The sequence below is a fragment of the Cherax quadricarinatus genome, chromosome 96 (assembly GCF_038502225.1).
Source record: "Cherax quadricarinatus isolate ZL_2023a chromosome 96, ASM3850222v1, whole genome shotgun sequence".
Taxonomy (NCBI): domain Eukaryota; kingdom Metazoa; phylum Arthropoda; class Malacostraca; order Decapoda; family Parastacidae; genus Cherax; species Cherax quadricarinatus.
In genome coordinates, this window is record NC_091387.1 from 57,347 (window position 1) to 79,526 (window position 22,180).

Here is a 22,180-nt window from a genome sequence, read left to right on the forward strand (position 1 = left end):
ACTGACTTTAGATGCTTGTTTAGTACCTGCTTGAAGACAGCCAGAGGTCTGATGTACACTGGGAAGCAGTTGAAATCTTGGGCCCCCAATACTTGTTGTATTGTCTCTCATCATGCTAGTGGCACCCCTGCTTTTCATTGGGGGGATGTTGCATCATACGCCAAGTTTTTGCTTTCACAGGGAGTGATTTTCGTGTGCAAGTTTGGTACTAGTCCCTCTAGGATTTTCCAGATGTATATAATCATGTATCTCTCCCTCCTGCATTCTAGAGAGTACAGATTTAGGAACTTCAAGCATTCCCACAGTTTATAGGCTGGAGAAACATAAGTGTAAATATTAGAGAAGTATGGCAGTAGGCCTACTGGCCCATGCTAGGATAGATCTTGAGGCACATTAACATGTTAGGTAGCAATGGTAGTAGTTAATGTTAGTTTAATAGTTAGTTTAATATGTTTATTATGCACCCCATGCCCATCCTGTGGGCGGTAGTCAAAAGATTACAGAGGTACATAATTGGTCCAGGGACTGGACTCCAAAGTTTTGATAGCTGAGCAAGTTACAATGGTAATGAACTAGATCTGGTCATAATCATGACCAAGTTACAAAGGTAATGAGCTCCAGGTAGAGCTGGTCACACTCATGAATAATTGCAAAGGTAATGAATCATAAACACATTAATCATGAGAATTTACAAAGGAAATGAGCTCCAGGTAGAGCTGGTCAAAATCATGATAAACACGTTATCACATGATTACAATCATAGACAAATTACAGAGTAATGAGCAGTTAACAAACATAGCAGGGAATTCATCCATTGCCCCAACAACAGATGTTGCTAGGTGCCTGTCTCTCCTCGGTAGACAGCCATTGCAAACAGCAGCAAGTTGCCCAGGGATCTGCTGCTTGCACGAGCACCATCGACCCTCCCCAAGAGGTCCAAGAAGCCAGTGACTCCGTTAACAGCCCGATGGAGAGCTCCCCTAGGGACATGTCAGCATCCTGGTGGACGCCAAGTTGATTGAAGATCCCAGGCCCTCGTGTGCACGGATGTTGAAGCTTGAGGAACTGAGTACACACTGCCTGTGGCACACCTGACAGCTGCCTCGCGGTCGAACTTCACGATGCTGTCCCTGTAGTGGAAGTTCCTGTGAGCCCGGCACTCCCTGCGGCTGCAGTGCCATCACTGACATCCTGGGTTAGGGGAGAAGTACCCTCTACAGATGGGGTGGCGCTGGTAGTTGGGTGGGTGAGGCGGGGGAGACGCACAGGGGTGAGGCGTTATGAGAGGGTCACTGTTTACTACACACGCCCTCCCCCTCCCCCCCAGTGAAGAGGGGGGGAGGCGCTGACTGGTCCTGACTCGACAACACCAAATCCTCTGAAGCTGCACAACACTTCAACTATTTACGCTGAAACGATGCACTGGGATGTCCGTTCGCTGCTCTGGTATCTTCTCAAAGCATTCACACTGAGTTCTGTTAAGTAGGGACCTGGTCAGCCTCTTTGACCAGGAGCTATCCTTGAAAATCCCGCAGCTAGCCCGCTACACAACCTGCCGTGTCGGCCATGTTGAGCCCTGTGAGTAGTTAATGGTGATGGTAGTAGTTAATGGTGATAATGGTAGTAGTTAATGGTGATAATGGTAGTAGTTAATGGTGATAATGGTAGTTACAGGTAGTGTATCGACTTCAATATTTAGATTACCTATTTGTATTGTGCAGTAAAGAGTTTTTACGAGGATAGTGAGGCTCAGGTTAGAGTATGTAGGAGGGGGATCACAACAGGTTGGAGGGGGTAAAGGTGGTTTTGTGCACGAGGGGCTTGGACATCCAGCAAGCATGCGTGAGCATGTTAAGAGCAAATGGAGACAAATGGTTTAAAAACATTTATGAAGGGGTTCACGGAAACTGGCAAGCTGGACTTGATTCCTGGAGATGGGAAGTACAGTGCACTCTGAAGGAGGGGTGTTAATGTTGCAGTTTTATAACTGTAGTGTAAGCACGCCTCCGGCAAGACTGATGGAGTGAATAGTGATGAAAGTTTTTCTTTTATGGGCTGCCCTGTCTTGGTGGGAGAAGGCCAATGTGTTAATAAAAAATTATGGGAGAGCACTAAACCTGTAGGGATTGTGTAGCACCTGAAGGGGAGCTGGGGTAGCACAGATCCAGTCCCCTAGATCAAGAGCCCCTCACCAGCATCAAGAAACCTTCCTTGATGCTTCAATATCTGTATCAAAGTTTTCTTCCAGTTGTAAGTTATTATTATTATAATCAAAAAGAAGCGCTAAACCACAAGGGCTATACAGCCCAGTTGTAAGTTGTCTTGGCTCTTTGTGCTCGTCTTATGTCATATAATCCTTTCATACTATTTCTGTATTTTTCAACCGTCATTAGCTCTTGTGATTATAATAATTTTCCATTATCAATTTTGAGTTCGGAATTTCATTATATGGTTGTGTTAATTCTTGTGTTGGACAAACCTTAAGACTGTTTTTTTTTTCCTTTAATCTGCATATTTATGCTCAATAATGCATTTATTTTAGGTATATAAAACTTGCCAGAACTTCACTGTAAACTATTTCATGTTTCTTTGCATTTTTTGGCATTTTTTTATATTATTTGTATAAATAATTCAGTACAGGACCTACGAGGATTAGTGATAACAGCCGACCAACAAGAAAATTAGTTGGGAAGAAACTCTTCGATACTCCAGCAGACAGGTACTCAAACAGCCTTCCAGAATGAATTGAGTTCAAGTACCAAGGTTCCACTGTATCTTCCTTAACTATACCTGTAGGAGGCTTCGGGGGTCAACATCCCCATGACCCATACAGTAAATCCTCACTTAACGTCATCAATAGGTTCCTGGAGACTAACTTTAAGCAAAACAATTATCATGATTACCACATACTTTTCAAATTCTTGGGTTACAATAATTTATAATTATATTCTTTCAATTTTATTATCACATCAACGTTATAAGAAAACGATGTTACTCAAGAACCTGCTGTATTCTCACCCTGGGCCATTTATTTCCTTCTACCGACCCCATCACTCATAAAAACCACAATATTTTAGTCACAGAACATGCAAAATCTGTAAGAAGGGCAGCCATGTTGCAAATGAATGGTATACAATACCATGTTGTACATGAATGGTATACAATACCATGTTGTACATGAATGGTATACAATACCATGTTGTACATGAATGGTATACAATACCATGTTGTACATGAATGGTATACAATACCATGTTGTACATGAATGGTATACAATACCATGTTGTACATGAATGGTATACAATACCATGTTGTACATGAATGGTATACAATACCATGTTGTACATGAATGTTATACAATACCATGTTGTACATGAATGGTATACAATACTATGTTGTACATGAATGTTATACAATACCATGTTGTACATGAATGGTATACAATACCATGTACATGAATGGTATACAATACCATGTTGTACATGAATGGTATACAATACCATGCTGTACATGAATGGTATACAATACCATGTTGTACATGAATGGTATACAATACTATGTTGTACATGAATGGTATACAATACCATGTTGTACATGAATGGTATACAATACCATGTTGTACATGAATGGTATACAATACTATGTTGTACATGAATGGTATACAATACCAACAAGGTAAAGAATTAGATACCCAGATGTACAACATCCGGGTATCTTTATTTGTAAATGTTGCACCATCCAGTGTCTTTATCAATACAAGAACATATGTCCTTGTATTAATAAAGTCACTGGATGGAGCAACATCTACAATATAATCATATGTTGTACATATGTCTGATTCTTCAACAATAATGCCATGTTTGAGTTGAGGACCAGACACACCTTCAGTATCACACATTACAAGCAAAAACCACATGCTGATAAGGTGGATATATGTGGTAGCAGATAAAGGAGTGGAGGATTAGTGCAAGTGTAAGGTGGTGGGTAGCACAGTGGAGGGTTAGTGCGAGTATAAAGTGGGTATTAGTATTATTATTATAATCAAAAAGAAGCGCTAAGCCACAAGGACTATACAGCGCTGCAGGGCAGGAAGGAAGCGAGGGCATCAGGTGGCAAAATGGAGATGGATGAGTAATAGGTTATGGATAACAGCAGGGTAGTGGATGGTGAAAGGGTAAAGGGCAGCAAGAGACTGAACTAGAAAGGGCTGAGGGGAGTGCGAAAAGTATCATCAGAGTTTGTGGAGTTAATCAGTCGTTGTCAAGAAGTCAATGAGAGAGTCAGGATTAAAGGAGGGTCCATCAGCAAGAAGGGAAGGTAAAGAGAGAGTAGTAGAACGAAGACGACGTTGGAGGTAAATTCTGCGTGCTCGTTGATAGAGAGGGCAGTCTAACAGAATGTGGCTAATCGATACTGGAACTTGACACTGCTAACAGAGAGGAATAGGGTGCCTCTCCATGAGATACCCATGAGTAAGACGAGTGTGGCCAATGCGAAGGCGGGAGAGAGTGGTCTCCCAACCTCAGCACTGATGACAAGAAGACGGCCAGTAACCTATGCTCAGTTTAATAGAATGAAGTCTGTTACCGAGAAGAGTTGACCAACGTTGTTGCCAACGGGTGCGAAGGTGGGTAGCTATTGCAGCAAAATAGTCCAGAAATGGAACACCTCGATAGGAAATTGGTAGGTCATGTACTGCTGACCACGCAGCAGTGTCTGCCTGTTCATTGCCCTGTACGTCGACATGACCAGGGACCCAACAAAAAACAATATCTTTATGTTTGGTAGAGATACGGCGTAGCCAAAGTTGGATACGGAGAACTAGGGGATGAGATGTATCAAATTTTCGTATAGCCTGTAGAGCACTAAGGGAGTCCGAGACTACTACAAATGATGACACAGGCATAGATGCGATACGAATAAGTGCTGCAAGAATGGCATACAGTTCAGCAGTAAAAATGATAGCTGAAGATAGTAAATGCCCCCGCACGACGCTGTCCGGAAACACTGCTGCAAATCCGATGCCGTCTGAAGACTTAGAGCCATCTGTGTACACAGCGGTGGCATGAGAATGAGAGTGGAAGTGATCAAGAAAAAGAGAGCGGGAAGCCACCGTAGGCAGTTGAGCTTTCGAGCAAGGGAGAAAGAACAGATCCAAACAGCTGGAACTTCCCAGGGGGGTAGGGAAAAGTGAGATGCTACATGAACATATAAAGGTGGTAACTGAAGGGAAGACAAGAGTGAATGTAGGCGAAGAGAAAAGGGACGGAGCAAACAGGAGCGGCGAACGAATAGAGAATGTCTACTAATATCGGTGACCATTCTATAAATGGAAGGATTGTGTAGATTGTGAGAGTGTACATAGTAGCGAAGGCAATGGGCATCACAGCGATCAGACAAGGATGGAACATTCGCTTCTGTATAGAGGCTCTCAACAGGGGAAGAGCGAAAAGCACCAAGGCACAAACGTAATCCTTGGTGATGGATAGAGTTAAGGCTAGAGAGAGTAGCAGGAGAGGCCGCGGAATAAATCTGGTCACCATAATCAAGTTTCGATAAAACGAGGGCTGAATGTAGGCGAAGCAGAGTTCGACGATCAGCTCCCCAGGAAAGATGAGCAAGGGTTTTAAGAAGGTTTAGCCGGCTGTGACAAGTTGCCTTCAGAGAGGTAATGTGAGGTTTCCAGGATAACCTACGGTCAAAGAGAAGGCCTAGAAACCTGACTGTATCACGTTCGGGGATACGGGAGCCATAGAGATACAAAGGATGATCGGAGATAACAGAGCGTCTAGTGAAAGTAATTTGGTGAGTTTTGGTACTTGAAAATTTAAACCCATGCGTGGTGGCCCAAGTGGAAACACGGTCGACCGCATGCTGGAGAGAAACTGCAATAAGATGACAGTCAGCGCCTGCACAAGCAATAGCGAAGTCATCAACATAGAGTGATGACCAAATATTGGGTGGAAGAACAGAGGCCAAATCATTTATAGCAAGGAGAAAAAGTGTTGCGCTTAGAACACATCCCTGAGGGACACCTTCAGCTTGGACGAAGTCCGGGGAAAGAACATTATTGACTCGAACACGGAAATGTCTGTCAGTTAAAAAGTTCTTAAGGAAGGATGGTAGATTGCCTCGGAGGCCTAAGGAATGGGCCTGGGCCAAAATATTATACCTCCAAGTTGTGTCATATGCCTTCTCAAGGTCAAAAAATATGGCAATAACCGAGTGATTATTCGCAAAGGCATTACGAACATACGTATCCAAGCGTAGTAAGGGTAGAACGACCCTTACGAAAGCCATATTGACTAGCGGAGAGACTGTTGTGTGTCTCTAAATACCACATTAAACGTCGATTTACGAGACGTTCCATCACTTTGCAAACTGCACTAGTAAGAGCGATGGGACGATAGTGGGAGGCATCATGTCCTGTAGTACCCGGTTTGCGGAAAGGGAGAACAATGGCAGATTTCCACAGCTGGGGAAGAACTCCTTGTGCCCAAATAAGACTGAAGAGGTGTAAGAGGACTACAAGGGCTGACCGATGTAAATGTTGTAACATACGAATATGAATGTCGTCAGGCCCAGCTGCCGATGATCGACAAGCTGAGAGCATTGCCTCCAGTTCTTGAAGTGTAAAAGGCACATTATACTTTTCTTCTCTGAGAGAAGAAAAGTCCAAGGGTACTAACTCTCTGGCAGACTTTGAGGAAAGAAACAAGGGGCATAGATGGAGCCCTCGGGAAATACGGACCAGATGTGTGCCAAGTTCAATCGCAACATCGAGAGGGTTTGCTACATCAACACCAGCGACCCGTAGAACAGGAGCCGGGTCAGGAGAGTATTTACCACTCAATTTCCTCACTTTTTTCCAGACTGCACTCAATAGAAGAAGCAGAGGTGATGGTGGAAACATAGTCTCGCCAACAAGTGCGTTTAGCTTCACGGATGACACGGCGAGCGATCGCACGCTTCTGCTTAAAATCAACAAGTCTCTCAGCGGTTCTATTGTACAGGTACCTGCCCCATGCAGCACGTTTCAAACGTACTACACGAGCACAAGCAGGAGACCACCAAGGCACGCACTTCTGAGAATGCCTGCCTGAGGTTTGGGGTATAGAATGAGAAGCTGCGGTATAAACTGACGTCGAGAAGATGTGTAGGAGCTCATCAATGGAGGATGAAGAAGGAACCTCACTAAAAGCAGTGAGGTGTGAGTAAAGATCCCAATTTGCCCGATCAAATTGCCAGCGAGGGCTACGGAAAGGTGGTGAATAGGAAGGAGAAGTAAGAATGATCGGAAAATGATCGCTGTCATGTAAGTCCGGTAGAACAGACCAGGTGAAGTCTAGTGCAGTGGAGGAAGAACAGACTGATAGATCGATGCAAGAGAGAGTATGAGTACGAGGATCAAAATGGGTGGGAGTACCCGTATTTAAAACATGGAGGGGGTGAGAGGCGAGAAAAGCCTCCAACTGGATGCCACGTGAGTCACAATAAGACCCCCCCCCCAGAGGAAATGGTGGGCATTAAAATCACCAAGTAACAGAAGTGGTGGTGGTAAGGATGAAACAAGAAAGGCAAAGTCTGGGATAGAAAATGCTCGAGAAGGAGAGAGATATAAAGAACATATTGTAAACCACTTATTCAAGTGGATACGGGCTGCAGTGTAATGCAGCGAGGTATGGACAAATAGTTGACAGTACGGAATATCATTGCGTAGAAGAAGGGCACTTTCATTAAAGGTCCCATCTGAGAAAGGATCTGAAGAATACAATAAATTATAGCCTGAGATAGGTTGGAAGACAGCGGAGTGTAATTTTGGTTCTTGTAAGCAAGCACCAACAGGGGAAAACCTGGAAAGCAACATCTGAAGCTCACCCCGATTACCCCTGAGGCTGCGGATATTCCACTGTAAATAGGCCATGATTGGCGATGAAGAAAATACCAGGAATCTGTAGGTAAAGGCACCTACGGACTAGAGGGGTTAAAAAAGTCAACATGTGGTGGCATTGGAAGACGTTCAAGTAGCGAAGGAACGGAGCGTTGCGAAGAATGGGGTTGTGAAGATGGAGGAAAGGGAAGAGAAGGAACAGGAAGTGAATCAGTGTCCATTGAAGGTTTAGTTTCTGCAATATATTCTGAAATGGCTTCAAGTGTTTCTGAATTCAAAGATGTATGGGAGACCATACAGAGTAGTGGAAATGTTAAATTTTCGCCGATGTTCAAGAGTAAACGAATGACCTTACACATATAATACACGCCAGCTATTGGGTCTAATATACATTCACAAATGTGGTGATATTATTTATACAATTATTACAATATTGCATAACAGTAAATCTTCTGTTCTTTGGTCTGAATAAAAATTCATTATGTGAATAAAAAATCAAAATGGAATTAATTTGTAAAGCCTGAAAACATAACTAATGAACAGAAGAAATGTTAGTTTAGTGCCAGGAATGCCTGCATTGTTTATTCTGGACCCTATTTTGAAATTGGAATATTTTGATCTTTACATTAAATTGGCCAAATTACCAATTTCCGATCACTTTATTTTGTAGTTCAAACAGTTGACCGAGCAATTTCTTGTGCTCATTCGATAGAATTGAAGTAATACTAGTGAAATAGCTAAGAATTTGGTTGATTATTATATTGTAATTCACCTAAAATGGGAGTCAAAGTCGGCAAAATTGCAAGAGTATAATTTCATCAATTTTCCATCAAATTTAGTACTTTTTGTTTTATTACTTTCAGAAAAAGTTTCTCTACCATTTCATAAGAAAAAATAACAAAAAATTTTCTGGAAAATTCTTGGACCCTGGTGTACACTTTGAAATTTGGCCTCTGGACCCTGAAAGGGTTAATAACAGAGTGAAATATAGAATATTTGCATTCTACCACTGTGAAAGAACTAATTACAAGCTTAAAAATGTAAGACTATATAATAAATTGTACTACCTCAGATGTTCGAATTACTATCTACTGTACAGCAACTGAAACAAATGAATATTCCCTGGGGCTCTTCACTGATCTATGGAAAGCATCTCATACAGTACACCACTAAAACAAACTATTATATAACCATCAGGGCTACTATAAGTGCTATATAATTGTCAGTGACTACTACAAGTATATAACTGACAGGGACTACTACTAGTACAGGTCAGTCATAACTAATCCGGCAATCAGTTATCTGGTTCCATCAGTAATCCAGCACTAATTTCAGCTTGCATAATTTCAAATTTCATCATTATATTGACTCAAATTTCATCATTATACTGACTCAAATTTCATCATTATACTGACCCAAATTTCATCATTATACTGACTCAGATTTCATTGATAGGTTAATTAAGTGTATTCTAACCTAACCACTCTGTAATCCAACAAACTCACTAATACAGCACACTACAGGTCCCAATGATGCCGGATTAGTGATGGCCGACCTGTGCTATAATAACTGACAGGGTCTACTACAAGGGCAAAGTCATTCAGTCAATCAAGTCATTCAGTCAATCAAGTCATTCAGTCAGTCGAGTCTGTCAAGTCATTCAGTCAGTCAAGTCAGACAGTCGTCATACAAACTCGTATTTATATCATTCTTTTTGTATACAAAATGACTCTTCATTCCCGCCACAGGCTATCTCTTGTCTAATATCTCTATTTTCTTTGTTAATTCTAAGACTTAGAAGCTTAAATCTTTTCTTGCAACTTTCAGCAATACTTGTATGCCTACTGGGTGCCATGATTGCTTGGCAGATTTAAGATATGGCAATTAATACATATCTAAGGAAACACAGGGATCTACTGGCACAGATTCGTCCAACACACGTATGAACTGAACTGAAGGCTGGGAGGGTGGTGGGGGTAGCGGGGGATGGCTGTAGCCCAACCTGCCCCATGGGCGACCGCAGGCTCGAAAAATTTTTTCCTGGTTGATCAGGCTCTGATCCACCAGGAGGCCTGGTCACAGACCGGGCCGCGGGGGCGTTGACCCCCGGAACTCTCTCCAGGTAAACTCCAGGTAAACTATGTTAAACTAATTTTACGAAGTGTCAAACAAAAAAATGCTGCAATTCTTCAATCGTGCTATAACCAAAACGTGCAAGACTAAACCGTGTTAAACGACAGTCTACTGTATATGACTTTTAATATAAATCACTAATATAAAATGACAAATATTTCAAGTACATCTATCCAATAATTCTCTTCAATTACTATACAACACAACTAAGGAAGTATAGTACCTGCACCCTAAAGGACGGGTGGAGACATTAGCAGTTTTGAGGTGTAGTATCAGTGCCACTCTGGCAAGACTGTGATGGCAAAAGCATTTCTTCTTTGTTTGGGTCACTACCTTGGTGGGAGACGCACAGTTTCTGGAAACAAAATTTATAAAATATTTATATGACACTATTACTGGAGAGTCATTGTAAAGATCTAATCTGGATGGCATCAATGAACCCAGTTACTACAGGAGATGGATTTAATAAACCAACTGACAAAGATTGAAGATCTGCTCAATAAAATCCCATAACTTCCCAACATCCCTCTAGCTTACACCAACACAGCCGACTGAGGTTATCATGATTATTAACTCTCTAAAAAACAAATTAAGGAATGTAACCCAAGTGCCACCACTACTGTATAAACGAGCGGCTCAAATCCTTTCACCCACCACTGCATTACTCTTCAACAAATCGCTAGATACTAACACTTTCCTGGCAACACTCAAGCTAGCAAGGATTACACCAATACACAAAGGTGGTGACCCAACAGATAGAAACAATTATAGCCAATATCAAACTTGCCTTTACTTTCCAAAATCTTGAAGAAACTCATACACAAAAGGTTACAGTCCTTCATAACATCACAAAACATCCTCAACCTCTGCCAATTTGACTTCAGGAGAAACAAAAGCACAAATGATGCAATAATAAAAATGCTAGACCTACTTTACACAGCACTGAATAAAAATGAATACCCACTTGGACCTTTTATCAACCTTAAGAAAGCTTTTGATACAGTAGATCACAGCATCCTACTCCTCAAGCTTGATCATTACAATATAAGAGGCAATGTGCTTGCATTTATCAAGTCCTACCTCACTAAGAGAAAGCAATAAACCTGTCAATGATACAACCTCCTCAACAAGACCCCTGGACACTGGTGTACCACAGGGTAGCATTCTTTGCCCGCTCCTTTTCCTTTTATACATCAGTGATCTTCCAAGAGTATCACAACAACTTACATTTATTCTTTTTGCTGACAACACAACTTTTGTCATCTCTCACCCAAATTTAGCCTCACTTAACACTATTGCTAATGAAGAACTCGCAAAAAGAGCAACCTGGTTGACCATCAATAAACTCATACTTAATATAGACAAAACCTTTTACATTATGTTTGGGAGTAGAGCAAGTGAGGACCAACTAAATATGCTTAACAACTTCCTTATTTCTAAACATAATGAGGGAAAATTCCTGGGTGTGCACCTTGACAGCAACCTAAAATTCAACACCCATATCCAACACATAACAAAAAAAGTTTCTAAAACAGTTGTCATCCTCTCAAAGATATGTTACTATGTACCACAAACACCACTACTTACACTATATGTTACTATGTACCACAAACACCACTACTTACACTATATGTTACTATGTACCACAAACACCACTACTTACACTATATGTTACTATGTACCACAAACACCACTACTTACACTATATGTTAGTATGTACCACAAATACCACTACTTACACTATATGTTACTATGTACCACAACCACCACTACTTACACTATATGTTAGTATGTACCACAAATACCACTACTTACACTATATGTTACTATGTACCACAAACACCACTACTTACACTATACTATTTACTGATCTACCCATATTTGTGCCTGGCGTTCCACAACCACAAACCACCTAAAATCAATAATAACACAACAAAAAGCCACAGTGCAAATTATCACACAATCCACTGCTAGACAACCCTCCCCCCCTCACTGCTAGACAACCCTCTCCCCTTCACTCTTCAAAGACCTATACCTACTGACTATACAAAACATTAACTCATACTATTGTACAACTTACATTTACAGAATAAATAATTCTAATATAAATCCCGACCCGAAACACTTTCTTGGCAACAGGACTCAGACACAACACTAGGCACAAAAACTTCTATGACATTCCCTGTGTAAGGCTAAATCTTTTCAAAAATTCATTATACATAAAAGGGCCCAAAATCTGGAACTCTCTACCAGAAATCTCCAGAACCACTGGTTCAGCATTTTAAAACTATAGTTAAAAAACACCTCATCTCCTTAACCTATCCCAACCAATCATAAATACATATGTAAAACCTGTACATGCATGTGTTCAACACCATGAACATAAGTAAAACTTTTTCATCAATATAATCAGTATATACTTGCTCTCAATATCTGTATTCATCTCAAATGAATGTCATAGGGGATATAAATAAGGTCTTGAGGATCTCTCTCCAAGAGAGAACCCGCAGTAATGGATTCAAATTAGACAAGTTTAGATTTAGAAAGGATATAGGAAAGTATTGGTTTGGAAATAGGGTAGCTGATGAGTGGAACAGTCTACCTAGTTGGGTTACTGAGGGTAAAACCTTGGGTAGTTTCAAATTTAGGTTGGATAAATACTTTAGTGTGAGCAAAGTAACATTTATGAAGGGATTCAGGGAAACCGGCAGGCCGGACTTGAGTCCTGGAGATGGGAAGTACAGTGCCTGCACTCTGAAGGAGGGGTGTTAATGTTGCAGTTTAAAAACTGTAGTGTAAAGCACCCTTCTGGCAAGACAGTGATGGAGTGAATGATGGTGAAAGTTTTTCTTTTTCGGGCCACCCTGCCTTGGTGGGAATCGGCCAGTGTGATAATAAAATAAAAATAAATAAATACAGTGGACCCCCGGTTAACGATTTTAATCCGTGCAAGAGGCGTAATTGTTATGCGAAATAATCGTTATGTGAATGAATTTTCCCCATAAGAAATAATGGAAATAAAATTAATCCGTGCAAGACACCCAAAAGTATGAAAAAAAAATTTTTTTTACCACATGAAATGTTAATTTTAATACACACAAACTGAAAAAGGCATGCACAATTACATGACACTTACTTTTATTGAAGATCTGGTGATGATTGATGGGATGGGAGGAGGGGAGAGAGAGTGTTAGTGTTTAGAAGGGGAATCCCCTTCCATTAGGACTTGAGGTAGCAAGTCCTTTTCTGGGGTTACTTCCCTTCTTCTTTTAATGCCACTAGGGCCAGCTTCAGAGTCACTGGACTTCTTTCGCACAAGATATCTGTCCATAGTGGCCTGTACCTCTCGTTCCTTTATGACTTGCCTAAAGTGTTTCACAACATTGTCAGTGTAATAATCACCAGCACGGCTTGCAATAGCTGTGTGAGGGTGATTTTCATCCATGAAGGTTTGCACTTCAAGCCACTTTGCACAGATTTCCTTTATCTTTGTAGTAGGCAACTTCTTCAATTTCTCTCTCCCCTCCTCTGAACCAGTTTCCCCAGGTCTGGCCTCTTGCTCTTGAAGTTGATCTATCAGCTCATCAGTGGTTAGTTCTTCATTGTCCTCATCCACCAACTCTTCCACATCCTCCCCACTAACCTCCAACCCCAAGGACTTTCCCAATGCCACAATGGATTCCTCAACTGGCACAGGATTCTCAGGGTTAGCCTCAAACCCTTCAAAATCCCTTTTGTCTACACATTCTGGCCACAGTTTCTTCCAAGCAGAGTTCAAGGTCTTCTTAGTCACTCCCTCCCAAGCCTTACCTATAAGGTTTACACAATTGAGGATATTAAAGTGCTCTCTCCAAAACTCTCTTAGAGTCAGTTGAGTTTCTGAGGTCACTACAAAGCACCTTTCAAACAGAGCTTTTGTGTACAGTTTTTTGAAGTTTGCAATAACCTGCTGGTCCATGGGCTGCAGGAGAGGAGTGGTATTAGGAGGCAAAAACTTCACCTTAATGAAGCTCATGTCCCCATAAAGTCGCTCTGCCACGTCTGTAGGATGACCAGGGGCATTGTCTAACACCAGGAGGCACTTAAGGTCTAATTTCTTTTCAGTTAGGTAATCTTTCACATTGGGGGCAAATGCATGGTGTAACCAGTTATAGAAAAAGTCCCTAGTGACCCATGCCTTACTGTTTGCCCTCCACAGCACACACAAATTATCCTTGAGGACATTCTTTTGCCTGAACGCTCTGGGAGTTTCAGAGTGATACACTAATAAAGGCTTAACTTTGCAATCACCACTAGCATTGGCACACATCAACAAAGTAAGCCTGTCTTTCATAGGCTTATGTCCTGGGAGTGCCATTTCCTCCTGAGTAATGTACGTCCTGCTTGGCATTTTCTTCCAGAACAGGCCTGTTTCATCACAATTAAACACTTGTTCAGGTTTCAGTCCTTCACTGTCTATGTACTCCTTGAATTCCTGCACATATTTTTCAGCCGCTTTGTGGTCCGAACTGGCAGGCTCACCATGCCTTATCACACTATGGATGCCACTACGCTTCTTAAATCTCTCAAACCAACCTTTGCTGGCCTTAAATTCACTCACATCATCACTAGTTGCAGGCATTTTTTTAATTAAATCCTCATGCAACTTCCTAGCCTTTTCACATATGATCGCTTGAGAGACGCTATCTCCTGCTAGCTGTTTTTCATTTATCCACACCAATAAGAGTCTCTCAACATCTTCCATCACTTGCGATCTTTGTTTCGAAAACACAGTTAAACCTTTGGCAAGAACAGCTTCCTTGATTGTCTTTCTGGTGCCCACAATAGTAGCGATGGTTGATTGGGGTTTCTTGTACAACTTGACTAGGTCGGCGATACGCACTCCACTTTCATACTTATCAATGATCTCTTTCTTCATTTCAATGGGAATTCTCACCCTTATTGGTGTAGGGTTGGCACTAGAAGCTTTCTTGGGGCCCATGGTCACTTATTTTCCAGAAACAGCACCGAAAACACTGTAATAATACGAAATATTCCGAGTGTATGCTTGGATGTTACCGCGGAGGCTGGCTGGTAAACAATGGCACGGGCGGCACATGTGAGGCTGGCTGAGGGCGCACATTGGACGCGTCTCGGACGAAAATCGGTGAGCGGGTTTTTAATCGGTATGCGCGGCAAAATTTTTGCGATTAAAGTAAGCGGTATGCGGATTAATCGCTATGTGATGCCATCGTTATGCGGGGGTCCACTGTACTTTAGTGAGAGGGGTTGGATTTGAGTGTGACTTGCATATGAGAGTGGATAGGGTTATCAGAGCTTATTTCTTGGGTGGCATTGAAAATTGGGTTGGACAAATGTTTTGTTAGTGGGATGGATTGTAAAGGACCTGCCTAGTATGGGCCAACAGGCCTGCTGCAGTGTTCCTCCTTTCTTATGTTAAATATTAATCACTCCATTGTATCTGCCTAAGGTTAATAATAAAAAAGTATGTCTTCTCTACAAGACTTATTAAAGTCATACAGCATGACTTAATACAATACTCAAGTCTCTTGTATTCATTGTAACTCATCTAATGACCATGTGTACTGTTACTGCCTTATTAATCTTAAGTTAATTTTAAGTTTGCCAGAAATGCTCTGCATATAAAGGGGTTTGTACATACACGTATCAACTTCGTTTCTTACATGACTGTCTTGTTGAACAAGTTTTGCCCCTTCCTTCATACATGTATCATATCAAAATAAAATTTATTATTATTATTATTATTATTATTATTATTATTATTATTATTATTAACTCTTCACACACTATTGACAAACTAACCTTAACCTCTGATGAGTTCCGAGTGTTTTTCTACTGCCAGAGCCCAGGCAGGGGTCAGGCTCATCTGGTGCTTGCCTGCTCTGCCAGGATGTTACTGCTGGTGGTCCACTTACCCACTCCATCACAGCCTGGTTGATCCAGCACCTGGTGAAGATACTTGTCCAATTTCCTCTTAAAGACTTCTACACTTGTTCCAGCAGTATTTTTGGTTGAAACAGTCTTGGTCCTCACATGTTGATACAGCAACAAACAATATCCACTATTAGTCTGGCAACACAAGAAACCATATTTAATATTTTTGACACTCATACTTTTTTATTTAAACCATATAATGTATTATTATTTTTTTTTTATTATCACACTGGCTGATTCCCACCAAGGCAGGGTGGCCCGAAAAAGAAAAACTTTCACCATCATTCACTCCATCACTGTCTTGCCAGAAGGGTGCTTTACACTACAGTTTTTAAACTGCAACATTAACACCCCTCCTTCAGAGTGCAGGCACTGTACTTCCCATCTCCAGGACTCAAGTCCGGCCTGCCGGTTTCCCTGAACCCCTTCATAAATGTTACTTTGCTCACACTCCAACAGCACGTCAAGTATTAAAAACCATTTGTCTCCATTCACTCCTATCAAACACGCTCACGCATGCCTGCTGGAAGTCCAAGCCCCTCGCACACATTACCTCCTTTACCCCCTCCCTCCAACCTTTCCTAGGCTGACCCCTACCCTGCCTTCCTTCCACTACAGACTGATACACTCTTGAAGTCATTCTCTTTCGCTCCATTCTCTCTACATGTCCGAACCACCTCAACAACCCTTCCTCAGCCCTCTGGACAACAGTTTTGGTAATCCCGCACCTCCTCCTAACTTCCAAACTACGAATTCTCTGCATTATATTCACACCACACATTGCCCTCAGACATGACATCTCCACTGCCTCCAGCCTTCTCCTCGCTGCAACATTCATCACCCATGCTTCACACCCATATAAGAGCGTTGGTAAAACTATACTCTCGTACATTCCCCTCTTTGCCTCCAAGGACAAAGTTCTTTGTCTCCACAAACTCCTAAGTGCACCGCTCACCCTTTTCCCCTCATCAATTCTATGATTCACCTCATCTTTCATAGACCCATCCGCTGACACGTCCACTCCCAAATATCTGAATACGTTCACCTCCTCCATACTCTCTCCCTCCAATCTGATATCCAATCTTTCATCACCTAATCTTTTTGTTATCCTCATAACCTTACTCTTTCCTGTATTCACCTTTAATTTTCTTCTTTTGCACACCCTACCAAATTCATCCACCAATCTCTGCAACTTCTCTTCAGAATCTCCCAAGAGCACAGTGTCATCAGCAAAGAGCTGCTGTGACAACTCCCACTTTGTGTGTGATTCTTTATCTTTTAACTCCACGCCTCTTGCCAAGACCCTCGCATTTACTTCTCTTACAACCCCATCTATAAATATATTAAACAACCACGGTGACACCACACATCCTTGTCTAAGGCCTACTTTTACTGGGAAATAATTTCCCTCTTTCCTACATACTCTAACTTGAGCCTCACTATCCTCGTAAAAACTCTTCACTGCTTTCAGTAACCTACCTCCTACACCATACACCTGCAACATCTGCCACATTGCCCCCCTATCCACCCTGTCATATAATGTAATATAATGGTAGGTACAAAAGATGGCCAAAAATTATGTAATGCATTTTGCCCAGCTAATTGTAAGCCATCTAGGTAGTAGGTTGGTAGACAGCAACCACCCAGGGAGGTACTACCGTCCTGCCAAGTGAGTGTAAAACGGAAACCTGTAATTGTTTTATACGATGGTAGGATTGCTGGTGTCTTTTTTTTGTCTCAGAAACATGGAAGATTCCAGGTACGTCTTGCTACTTCTACTTACACTTAGGTCACACTACACATACATGTACAAGCATATATATACACACGCTCCTCTGGGTTTTCTTCTATTTTCTTTCTAGTTCTTGTTCTTGTTTATTCCCTCTTATCTCCATGGGGAAGTGGAACAGAATTCTTCCTCCGTAAGCTATGCGTGTTGTAAGAGGCGACTAAAATGCCGGGAGCAAGGGACTAGTAACCCCTTCTGTATATATTACGAAATTTAAAACGAGAAACTTTTGTTTTTCTTTTTGGGTCACCCCACCTCAGTGGGATATGGCTGGTGCGCTGAAAGAAAGAATTGTAAGCCATGTTAATTAATATACATAATATTAAATAAGAATTCTTATGCAATTAACTACAATAAGACAGTTAATGGCAAATAGGCTATCACAAAAGAGGCATATTTCATAGCACTAATTCTCAGTTTTATTTGACTGAATATAGAAATGTTGAAAATACAGTAAGTTACTTTAGATTACAATTAAATGGGACAATATATGTTACCAATTTTTTATGGGTGTTGAAGGAAGATCAGGGGCAGAACTGGATGAAAGCTGGTTTTGTTAGACATAACAGATTGCTGTCTCAATTATGCTAAGGAGATGGTGTTTTTTAACAACAGCTTTGAAATAGTTGGCAGATAGGGAACCTTTCAATGCTTCAGACAGAGTTCCAGATCTTAAGGCCTTTTACAAGCATTGAATTTTCACACAGGTTGAGTTGGACATGGGGGGGGGGGGAGTGTCAGCATATAAACACTGCATGTTTATATGCTATGTAATGTGTTTCTTATATAATTTTGAAGAAAATATAATACATGGATTAATGAAAATGTCTATATTAATGTAAAATAAGACATTTAATGTGCCCAAGAGCGAGTCATGAACACATGAGCGGCTCAGGCGAACACGACTGAAACAGATGATTTCCAAGCGGACGTACAAAACCCGGGGGAAATTTTGCCGAAAGTGCTCGAAATCCGAATTGTACAAGTTCTGCACTGGATGAAAACTGGGCGTCCACTGTATAATGAAAATCAAGAACCCAATGGGAATCAAGGATCCTAATGGAAAACAAAGACCACAATGGAAATAAGTCACTGATTTTTTGAGGTTATGGTGAGTAATTTACACTATGTATGATAACTGTATGTAGCAGTGTGGTAGTGCAGGTTGGGGTGGTCACTTCTCAGCTGCTGTATCTGCCTCAAGTATGCAATGCAAACTCACCTTAAACTTTACTGCCATGCAAAGCATGACATGGAAATTAAAACTGTACGAGAATATTAAGTAGAACATCGTAGATAGTAACTAGCACCTTCACTATTCATCATAATGAAATGTGTCAAATAATGAGTAGCCACATTACTAAATTATCATAATCTTTCAACAAACCAGCCATATCCCACTGAGGCTGGGTGGCCCAAAAAGAAAAACTTAAGTTTCTCTTATTAAATTTAGAGTTATCAGCCCCTTGCTCCTGGCATTTTAGTTGCCTCTTACGACATTCATGGCTTACAGAGGAAGAACTCTGTGCCACTTCCCCATGGAGACATTACCAAATATTTTGAAATATTCTTACATGTTCCTGCTGCTGCTTCTTCCCTATGTTTGTTAAGTAATAATAATCTCTATTTCTACAAGTTCATGATACAACTTATACAGACCATATGTGACATCAGTGATATATTATATATGAAGTCCCTGGTTATACAAAGCATGTCTGGCAAATTAGGATTATTTTGTCCCCCAGGATGCCACTCACACTAGTTATTAGTTCTATGATTTGTATAGTTATATTTAAGAGATGGGGACTTTTAATAACAGTTGTAAATTGATTGACAGACAGAGAACTTTTTGGTGGTTCGGGCAATGAATTCCAGATCTTAAAATGGAAATAAGTCACTCTGTCTGACTTTTTGGTGTTATCCCAGGTTCTCTACACATATGCTGCTATGTATGATAATTCTATGTAACTGTATCTGTGTATACCTGAATAAACTCATTTACTTACTTACTTACTTGGGGCATTGCATCTGTGTAAATTGTGTATGGAGCCTCCTTGTGTGATACTCACCCTAGCAGGTAATGTATACCTGGAGTTTACCTGGAGAGGGTTTCAGGGGTCAATGCCCCCATGACCCGGTCTGTGACAAGGCCTCATGTTGGCTCAGGGTCTGATCAACCAGGCTGTTACTGCTGGCCGCATGCAACCCGACGTACGAACCACAGCCCAGCTGGTCAGGTACTGACTTTAGATGCCTGTCCAGCACCTTCTTGAAGACTGTAGACACAGACACCCTGAAATTAGTCATCTCAATCTCACAAATGGCTTTTAGGACACATTTCCATATGTAAATTGACCTTGCAAGAAATTCCTAACTACATGCACAAAGGACTGACTTACCTGGAGGTGGAGAATATGCTACTAGAAATCCCCCGATTCTGCCTAAGCAAACCTAGATACCTCTGGTCCCTCTCTTCAAGATACCACGTGCAGTGAAGGACTTATTCCTGCAAGTATTCAGATGGTATTAGTATCCCTGCCTGCACCTTAAAGATCCCTGAATTCAATGAGTATTCCTTAAGCAATATTAATGGAGACACTATTATTATAATAATGGTGAAGTGCTAAACCCGTAGGATTATACAGCACCTGTGGAGGGGGATGGAAGGTATTCAGGCTTAATTCAGGGAACTGGAGCACAGGTTCAATTCCCAAGATCAAGAGCCCCTCACCAGCATCAAGGAACCTTCCTTGAGGGGCCTTGGATCAAGAACCCCTCACCAGCATCAAGGAACCTTCCTTGAGGGGCCCTGGATCAAGAGTCCCTCACCAGCATCAAGGAACCTTCCTTGAGAGGCCCTGGATCAAGAGCCCCTCACCAGCATCAAGGAACCTTCCTTGAGGGGCCCTGGATCAAGAGCCCCTCACCAGCATCAAGGAACCTTCCTTGAGTGGCTAGTCTAGAAGAACGTGCTGGTGTCAGAACCCCCCCCCCCCTGCCTCCCTTCAAGCTGGGGGCTGATAGTTCACTGTACCTGGAGTTTACTTGGACAGGGTTCCGGGGGTAAATGCCCCTGTGGATCGGTCTGAGACCAGGCCTCATGGTGGATCAGGGTCTGATCAACCAGGCTGTTACTGCTGGCAGCACGCAACCTGACATACGAACCACAGCCCAGTTGGTCAGGTACTGACTTTAGGTGCCTGTCCATTGCCTTCTTGAAGACAGCCAGGGGTCCTGACAGCCAGGGGTCTTGCTGACACCCAGGGGTCTTGAAGACAGCCAGGGGTCTTGAAGACAGCCAGGGGTCTTGAAAACAGCCAGGGGTCTTGAAGACAGCCAGGGGTCTTGAAGACAGCCAGGGGTCTTGAAGACAGCCAGGGGTCTTGAAGACAGCCAGGGGTCTTGAAGACAGCCAGGGGTCTTGAAGACAGCCAGGGGTCTTGAAGACAGCCAGGGGTCTTGAAGACAGCCAGGGGTCTTGAAGACAGCCAGGGGTCTATTGGTAATCCCCCTTATGTATGCTGGGAGGCAGCTGAGCAGTCTTGGGCCCCGGACACTTATTGTATAGTCTCTCAGTGTACTCGTGGCACCTCTGCTTTTCATCGGGGGAATGTTGCATCTCCTACCGAGTCTGTTGCTAAGGCTAGCTATATCAAGGTCTAAGGCTAGCTACATCAAGGTCTAAGGCTAGCTACATCAAGGTCTAAGGCTACCTACATCAAGGTCTAAGGCTAGCTACATCAAGGTCTAAGGCTAGCTACATCAAGGTCTAAGGCTAGCTACATCAAGGTCTAAGGCTAGCTACATCAAGGTCTAAGGCTGGCTATATCAAGGTCTAAGGCTAGCTATATCAAGGTCTAAGGCTAGCTATATCAAAGTCTAAGACTAGCCATATCAAGGTCTAAGGCTAGCTACATCAAGGTATAAGGCTAGCTACATCAAGGTCTAAGGCTAGCTATATCAAGGTCTAAGGCTAGCTATATCAAGGTCTAAGGCTAGCTATATCAAGGTCTAAGGCTACATTATTAATTCTAATATTAGTTAGTAACAGCTTAATCCTACCTAAAAACTTACATACAGTGTAAATGCATCAACAAACTCACTGCCTCAGCCATCTAGTGTTTGTTATGGTGGATGTTAAGGCATCGTAAAACTTACCTATATTGAACCCGGTCCAGTTAACCCGGTCCCTGGAATTTTGGGGGACCGAATAAATTTCCTCATGGACACGAGGGATGCGAGTGTTGTAACTTTGTGTTCTGTTATAGCTATGAAGTAGTAGTCTGAGAGGAGGGTTTATACTGGAGTTAAAGGTTCTATGTATATAGCAAGTACAATAAGAGTGCATGTTTTGTATATTAAGTAAGTTCAAACTCATGAAGAACATAATAAAAGGAGGAACACTGCAGCAG

At 41.9% G+C, this 22,180-nt stretch overlaps 1 long non-coding RNA gene across 14 annotated transcripts; it reads right to left on the reverse strand.

Moving 5' to 3' along the window:
* Nucleotides 1–427: 427 nt before the first annotated feature.
* On the reverse strand, nucleotides 428–21,926 carry LOC138855469 (uncharacterized). Of its 14 annotated transcripts, none has more exons than XR_011394707.1 (6): nucleotides 21,843–21,902; nucleotides 20,168–20,274; nucleotides 19,868–20,044; nucleotides 15,848–16,114; nucleotides 10,248–10,379; nucleotides 428–1,576 (listed from the first exon to the last, which is right to left on the reverse strand). It is a non-coding gene; the product is annotated as an uncharacterized lncRNA (long non-coding RNA). The 14 variants fall into 14 exon arrangements; XR_011394704.1 differs by having other exon boundaries at nucleotides 19,868–20,061; XR_011394705.1 differs by having other exon boundaries at nucleotides 19,868–20,061; nucleotides 21,872–21,887.
* Nucleotides 21,927–22,180: the final 254 nt, after the last annotated feature.